General features: G+C 42.7%; 1 long non-coding RNA gene across 2 annotated transcripts in view; it reads right to left on the reverse strand.

Moving 5' to 3' along the window:
- Positions 1-520: 520 nt before the first annotated feature.
- LOC117957725 overlaps positions 521-7796 on the reverse strand; it is a 15589-nt gene continuing 8313 nt past the window's right edge. For both annotated transcript variants that reach the window (XR_004659565.1, XR_004659564.1), the window contains 2 exons: positions 4767-4878; positions 521-835 (listed from right to left, as the gene is read on the reverse strand). This is a non-coding gene — a long non-coding RNA (uncharacterized LOC117957725). The remainder of the gene's footprint in view (positions 836-4766; positions 4879-7796) is intronic.

Genomic DNA, 7796 nt, shown 5'->3' on the forward strand with positions numbered 1-7796 from the left:
GCCCAACCAGTTATTAGCTTTAGGGGGCAATCACTTTTTCACACAGGGCCATGATGGTTTGGATTTTTTTTCACCTTTGCATTTTGTGTTTACTTGTGTTGTCCTTGACTATTGTTTAAATTGGTTTGATCTTCCGAAACACTTAAGTGTGACAAACATGCAAAGGGACAGGAAATGAGGAAGGGGCCAAACACTTTTTCAAACCACTGTATATTGACTTGCTTAATTCTCGTAGAGTAATACTCTTTGGTTGCCTTGAGGCCTGTCAAAGCCACAGATTCAGCCCCTTCAAGTTCACAGCCTACAAGAATGCTATAAGGTTAAGTAAAAAAAAAAAATGTTGTGACTCGTTTACTTTTGGTCTATTTTCCGTGGGAACAAAATACTGTATATTCATACTCGGAAATATCAAAATGGTTCAGACATACAAGGCAAAACTATGACTTTGTTTCAGGGTTCATTCATCCATATTTCATTAAAATGTAGACGTCCACCCTCCACATGGTGAAACAAAAGACAATTTGTTTTTATACTTTTATTTCCATTTATATAAGTATTTATGTCGACCATTTACATTACAGCTCCGCTCTCTGGAATTGTCTACTAGTGGATGTTCTGCATGTCAGCCGTAGAGGGAAAAGGGGAATGGCGAAAGACATTCGGGGACACCAGATTTTGGGGGGGGGGTTGTGGTTTACTGCTACCATATCCCAAATTCAGCGAGAAGTTTATCACGCCATGATCATCATCTTCATCCTCCTCCTCATCATCGTTCATTCCAGTGCTGTTGTGTAGAAGGGAATGCTGGGAACTTGGAGGACTCAGTGCAGTGGACCTGGAAGAGAGGACAGAGAGATCAGATGGGTGGAAAACATAGAATTAGGGAAGATTCACTTTTCAGCCAAAATTTCCAGCATGTCAGATGGATACATTATCAAGGTTAAAGCTAAAATGATATCACTTGATGAGTAGATTGTAGTTTGACAAAAAAAATAATCAGCAACAATTCATCATTCAAGGCATTTTCAAGCAAAAATAGTGAAAATAAATGAAATACAACTCTCAAGTTCGAGTTTCTCAAACAGTAAGTATGATTTGTTGCTTCTCTTTGTCATATGTGATAGTAAACGGTATTGGGTTGGGACTTTTTGTCTGACAAACATTTTAAGATGTTACCTTGGGCTCTGCAAAGCTGTTTTTACTATTGTTTTTATATTTCACACACCAAGCGATTTATCGGAAGAAAAAAAGGTCAGCAGATCAATTGATGAAAATAATTGTTTCAACTTTAACGTTTAATTTAACTTTAATTGACTTTAATCTTTCCGGGAACCATCACCTCATTGTGGTGAAGAGGTTTGTGTGTCCCTTTGAACCTGAGGGCTGTGTTGTCTGGAGCTTTGTGCTCCTGGTAGGGTCTCCCATGGCAAAGAGGTCTCAGAGGAGGGGCCAGACAAAGAATGGTTCAAGAACTCTAATGGAGGATCAAGGAAGGGATAGAGGAACCCCTCCCGGTGGAAGCCCGGGGCCCCCGTCTGGAGCCAGGCCCAGACGGTGGGCTCGTGAGCCACCGCCTTGTGGCCGGGTTTGCCACGGAGCCCGGTCGGGCACAGCCCAAAGAAGCAAAGTGGCACTTCTCCCTCCAGCCCATGGGCCCACCACCTGTGGGAGGATCCAAAGGGGTTGGGTGCGCTGTCATAGGGGTGGCAGCGAAGGTCAGCCCCCGCTGAGCGCCGCTGCGTTGGAGTTTACCCCGGTGGACAAGAGGGTCGCCTCCCTACGCCTGCGGGTGATGGGGGGGAAAACTCTGACTGTTGTTTGTGGGTATGCACCAAACAAGAGTTTGGAGTTGAACCTCGGATTAAAGAGGAACAATGCGGATTCTGTCCTGGCCGTGGAACAATGGATCAGATCTTTACTCTCGCAAGGATCTTGGAGGGGGCCTGGGAGTATGCCCAACCCGTCTACATGTGTTTTGTGGATCTGGAGAAGGCGTATGACCGGGCTCCCCGGAGAAATTGTGGGAGATGCTGCGGGAGTATGGGGTGAGGGGGTCCCTTCTCAGGGCCATCCAATCTCTGTATGACCAAAGCGAGAGCTGTGTCCGGGTTCTCGGCAGTAAGCCGGACTCGTTCCAGGTGAGGGTTGGCCTCCACCAGGGCTGTGCTTTGTCACCAATCCTGTTTGTAATATATATGGACAGGATATCGAGGCGTAGTCGGGGCGGGGAGGGGTTGCAGTTCGGTGGGCTCGGGATCTCATTGCTGCTTTTTGCAGATGATGTGGTCCTGATGGCGTCATCGGTCTGTGACCTTCAGCACTCACTGGATCGGTTGGCAGCCAAGTGTAAGCGGCTGGGATGAGGATCAGCACCTCTAAATCTGAGGCCATGGTTCTCAGCAGGAAATCGATGGAGTACTTTCTCCGGGTAGGGAGTGAGTCCTTACCTCAAGTGAAGGAGTTTAAGTACCTTGGGGTCTTGTTCGCGAGTAAGGGGACCATGGAGTGTGAGATTGGTTGGAGGATCGGAGCAGCCGGTGCGGTATTACATTCTGTTTATCGCACCGTTGTGAGGAAAAGAGAGCTGAGCCAGAAGGCAAAGCTCTCGATGTACCAGGCAATTTTCGTTCCTACCCTCACCTATGGTCATGAAGGCTGAAATGGGTTTCCTCAGGAGGGTGGCTGGCGTCTCCCTTAGAGATAGGGTGAGAAGCTCAGTCATCCGAGAGGAGCTCGGAGTAGAGCCGCTGCTCCTTCGCATCAAAAGGAGCCAGTTGAGGTAGTTCGAGCATATGGTAAGGATGCCTCCTGGGCGCCTCCCTAGGAGGTGTTCAAGACACATCCAGCTGGGAGGAGGCCTCGGGGAAGACCCAGGACTAGGTGTAGAGATTATATCTCCAACCTGGCCTGGGAATGCCTCGGGATCCCCCAGTCGTAGCTGGTTGATGTGGCTCGGGAAAGGGAAGTTTGGGGTCCCCTACTGGAGCTGCTGCCCCCGCGACCCGATACCGGATAAGCGGATGAAGATGGATGGATGGACTTTAATCAACTATGCATTTACACCTGTTATTTAGAGTGTACACCTGGTATTCAGGGAGTTCTTATTATCTCAATTCTATTGTGATCAAATTTCAGTAGGCAAATTAATAGGGCAGGAGCGGCCAAACTCAAGCATGGACACTCCCAGGCCAAGCAATGCCATGGACATGCCCCAACCATTTTTAATTCATAAAATACCCGCTACCTTCTTCTACTACTTGTGCTGACATTTCTGCTAATCGTATTGTCCCACTTCTGGTGCCCCCATGTTACAGACGCTAGTTTGCTGCTCCAGCAAAAACATACTCAATTATGCTTCATTGTTTAATTTAGCGGCTTTTTGTCTGGGTTGCATTTAAACTACACCAATTATATTCAAGCACTTACAGGTTTCTTCTCCTACAGTGACCGCCTCGCTATCTGCCTACTTTAGTGATACAGATACATGTAATAAACATAGTTTAATTGATGCTATGGAGACAAGGCTTAGTGACTTTGAGGCAGGGCACCGCACCATGGAATTAAAATCGTATACTTACGTAGCCAGCCAGCAATTCGTGGCTGATGTGGGCCAGTTAGCAGTGCCCCGGCAGGTCCCAAGCAGCCGGGTGAGTGGGTGACTGTGATTTTGAGGGATGTTTTTGTGGATCTACCGATCACTATTTTTCTTTGTGTCATTGGATTACGGCAGCGCTGTAGTGCTCGAGTCGGGAATTGAGACCGTTTTGCTAAGGACTCGGACTCACTAGCTAGCTAGTGTTTGGACTGTCTCGGTCTCGGCCACTGGTCTTGCCGAATATGGCTTTTGTTCTGGACCAAGTTCAGGTGTCTTTACTTTGTTTATAACAATATTGGAGGGACTCACAGTTTAGGTGGGGATGCTGTTTGGCTTTTCACAACTTTAGGCAGCAAAAACTTTAAAGTTAAAGGCATTCCACCAAACTGGAAGAATCTTGTTTAGATTGGCAAGACAGTCTTAAAACATGTAGGAAGGCCCTCAGAAATGCCAGATCAGACTATTACCCATCACTAATTGAAGAAAATAAGAAGAACCCAAGGTTTTTTTACAGCACTGTAGCCAGGCCAACAGATAGTCACAGCTCTATTGAGCCATGTATTCCTATAGCTCTGAGCAGTCATGATTTATGAGCCTGCATGAAAATTTTTCATCTTTTTTTTTGTTTAGGTTTGTTGTTTTGGTTTACTTCTGCTCTAAAACAATTGAGTTGATTAGATTTACATTTGTGGAGCTCAATGCATTGCAAAATGGCATTTAAACATTTTAAATTTAAAAATTGTTCCAGTGGATGATTCAGTTATTATTGGAGTGAAACAGTTATCATATAAGCTAGTTTCCAGCAAAGTTATTCGAATAAAAATTGTAAAAAATATAAAACCAAAAATATCTGCATGTACCACTTAAGGGGTGAAATTTATTATTTGTTTATTTGTTATTTTGACTTGTTTTTAAATTAGAAGAGCCAGCATAAAACTGAAGCAGTTAAATGCAATTCAGACATCTTTAATTTTTAACTTGTGCCTTTTCTACTGTGACATTTAAACAATAAGACATGTTGCTCTGTAAGAATATTACTTTGGTGACACTTTTCTGCTGCAATTGAGGATATTTGGATGCAAGTGACAGAAATAGCATCATCTATAAATAGCAGGCTGGCCTGAATTGTACATTGTCGACTATGAATGAATGAATGATGTAACATCCTTACATTTGGAGGGTGGAGGGCGACTCCTCATGACGTCCCGTCAGCTGCACTCTTCACACAAGCAGCAAAGGCCTCGATCAGATCTTTGCAGCCCTCGGCTCCCTTCTCGGCCACACTGGAAGGAAGGGAGATTATTGATTATGTTAAATCACAGTCAGATAATCCACATTTTAAATTCCTTAGCATTTCATTTCACCTCCTCACACAGAGGACATGTGATCAGGAAACAGAAAGAGGAAGGATGGAGCGATTCAGTCAGCAGCAGTGGACTCAGCCAAATCCCAGTCCAACTAATTCTGTTGACAAAACAGATGCATGTTTTGTGTGCTAACAGGTTTTAATTGCAAAGACAACAAATGTGTGAAGAAAATGTCTTTCTCTTGAAGATTATATAAAGACGTGGAGGCTGTCACGGTTCTAGGCGTCTCTAATCACAGCCACTCTTAGCGCTGGGTATCGTTAAAATAAAACTACAATACCAGTACTGATACCAATACAGTTATTTAATACTTTTCTCAACACCAATTTCATAAAATCCATTTTAACAAAAAAATTATATTATGTCTCAAATCTTTCTATTTTACTTTTCATCTTCTACTACGTGAATAACATCTTTGTGTCTAGCAGAGTTTTGTCCTACCTATCTCTACGAGGTGTAACGTTATACAGCTAATCAGCAGCATTATTAGATCTTAGTAGAAGCATGCTACATGCTTATTGGCTCACTGACGCTGTTGGTATTGAAATTTGGTATTGAATGACAAGGCATTTGTCAATACTTCAGTGCCTCTCAGTCGTTGCCTAAAAAGTAATGAATTCAATACCCAGACCTAGCCACTCTAAGTTCCAAAATGAATGGATAGCCAGTCAAATTCTTTCCAAACTGACAACTTTTTTATAAATTTAGAAATACAATGGCTGTGAAAGACACGACAAATGACGGATGTTACTAAAGGGGATAAAAGTGAGAGAGAACGTGAGAATGCCGGCTAACAGATTATTTCAGGCCTCCATGCCGGAGCAAACACAGCAGACATTGTCACAGTGCATTAGGGTAATGGAGCGAAAGGAAGAGAGAGAGGAAGGGAGAAAAAGAGGACATTTCCTCCTGCTGCTAATTAAATATGTGTAAAACAGTTTTTTATATTGTGATGTAGTAACAGGAAATACACTGACAAACATTCAGAAAAAAGGGCGTAAAAAATGCCAAATCAATCAGGACGGAAAGAGTCCTCTACAGATTATGTATTGCGTTCTTATAACATTGTTGGACCCACAATTGAAAGTTTAAAAAAGGAAAAGTTCAACCAAATAAAAATTGATGCTGCAGAACCAGAGATAGTCTCTTACTTAAAGACATTCTTCTCTCTTGGTAAAAGCTGGCGCGCATGCTACCCACAATGCAACTCGATAAGCAAGTGACATCACTTAAAGCAATATTATCTCAGATTTCACATTGCTCCCTCTGGAGCCACAATACACTTATTCCAAAGTACCTCCTGAGAACACACTTTGATGATTGCAGGTCTTTCATTTTCTGCAGAATAGAATCTAGTCTGCACATCTAAAAAGGGTGGAACCACCATTACATTACAGTGTCACAAATGGTTTAATACACTAACTTACACAGGGTCATCTCTGCTGCTTTATCTCTTTGTAATGTAGCCTATTGACTGTGATGTAACACACAGCTGGCGGCCGCAGATTAACACTCAGCGCTTTACTTTGCCAAGCGGGATGGGTCGAAGTGGGTGTGCGCGCGTTTGTGTGTGTGCGCGCACTTGGACAGAGTCAGTTAGTGTTTTCATGACTGACGCAGTGCACTGACGACATCAACATCAGTGCAGCAGCAGGTCTAACCCCGAGGGTACGTTGTCAGATAATCCTGCCGTGGGTCCACCACTACACACACGTACTGTATGTTCTTCTCAACACCGATCAGATTAACTGAAAAGAGGAATCACAGTGACAGAGTATTTGTCACGCTAGAGTAGCCTGATGAAAACTGCCAGTCAAACGTCATCTAACCACTTGGGGCTTTATTGTGCAAAACTATGGACTCTCATGAATTAGTATTATTCAAAATGAAAGCATGGTCCTTTAATTTCAAAATTAATTTTTGAAATTCTCATTAAAGCTACAGATTCTCATCCGAGTCAACATTTTCAAATCTACAATGTCCACAGACATGCTAGCATGGAAATGAACACTCAATCATGCGCCAAATCTGTCTGAATTTTGTCATTAGCAGGGGGAATCTGTCAATCTATCTGCCACATTGATTGGTAGCCAATGACAATTGAATGAGTCATAAGCTGTTTTTTGCCACTTTTGTTTTACTTTTCAACACAAGTCCGCCATTTCCTTAGATTACACAATGTGGTAGCACAGTACTGGGGTGAAGAGGTCGGCTGAAACAAGCAATCACCAAAAACATGAGATGACATCATCACCACCGCATCCATCACGCAATCTCCTGAGAGAGAGCAACTGAGCGAGCTCATGTTACAAGGTCATGGGTCTAAGCTGGGTTGTCATGGCGACCAGTGGCACATCCAATCCAGGCTCAATATGCCTATTCGATTATATTAAACAAAGCTTCTAATTTTAGATGTAGAATCTTTATTTTTTATTTACTTTACATTTATCTTGAACCACATGTTATAAAAACAAAACAAAAAAAGACACAGAAACGTATACAAATAGGAACAAAAAAGGATAAATTTGAGAAGGATCAGACGGAAGCACAAGGCTTACAAAACCATGCCCTTAGTTTGCATCATGTTAAACATTATATTGAAAAACTAAAATCTGTGTTTTTAGATCATACAATAAATGACACAACATGCAACAATACACTTACAATTTATGTGTGTCTCTTCCTTTTTATTTTGGTCAAGTACTTTTTTCTTCAATCTATTGTTCAACTTTATAATCTTACGGCTCTGTTTGATTTCATTGTTCAGCCCATTGTTCCATTATGCAACCCTACAAACCGAAATACATTGCTTTTAACAGTACAGCACAAGATAT

This window comes from Etheostoma cragini, chromosome 15 (assembly GCF_013103735.1).
Source record: "Etheostoma cragini isolate CJK2018 chromosome 15, CSU_Ecrag_1.0, whole genome shotgun sequence".
NCBI classification, from domain to species: Eukaryota; Metazoa; Chordata; class Actinopteri; order Perciformes; family Percidae; genus Etheostoma; species Etheostoma cragini.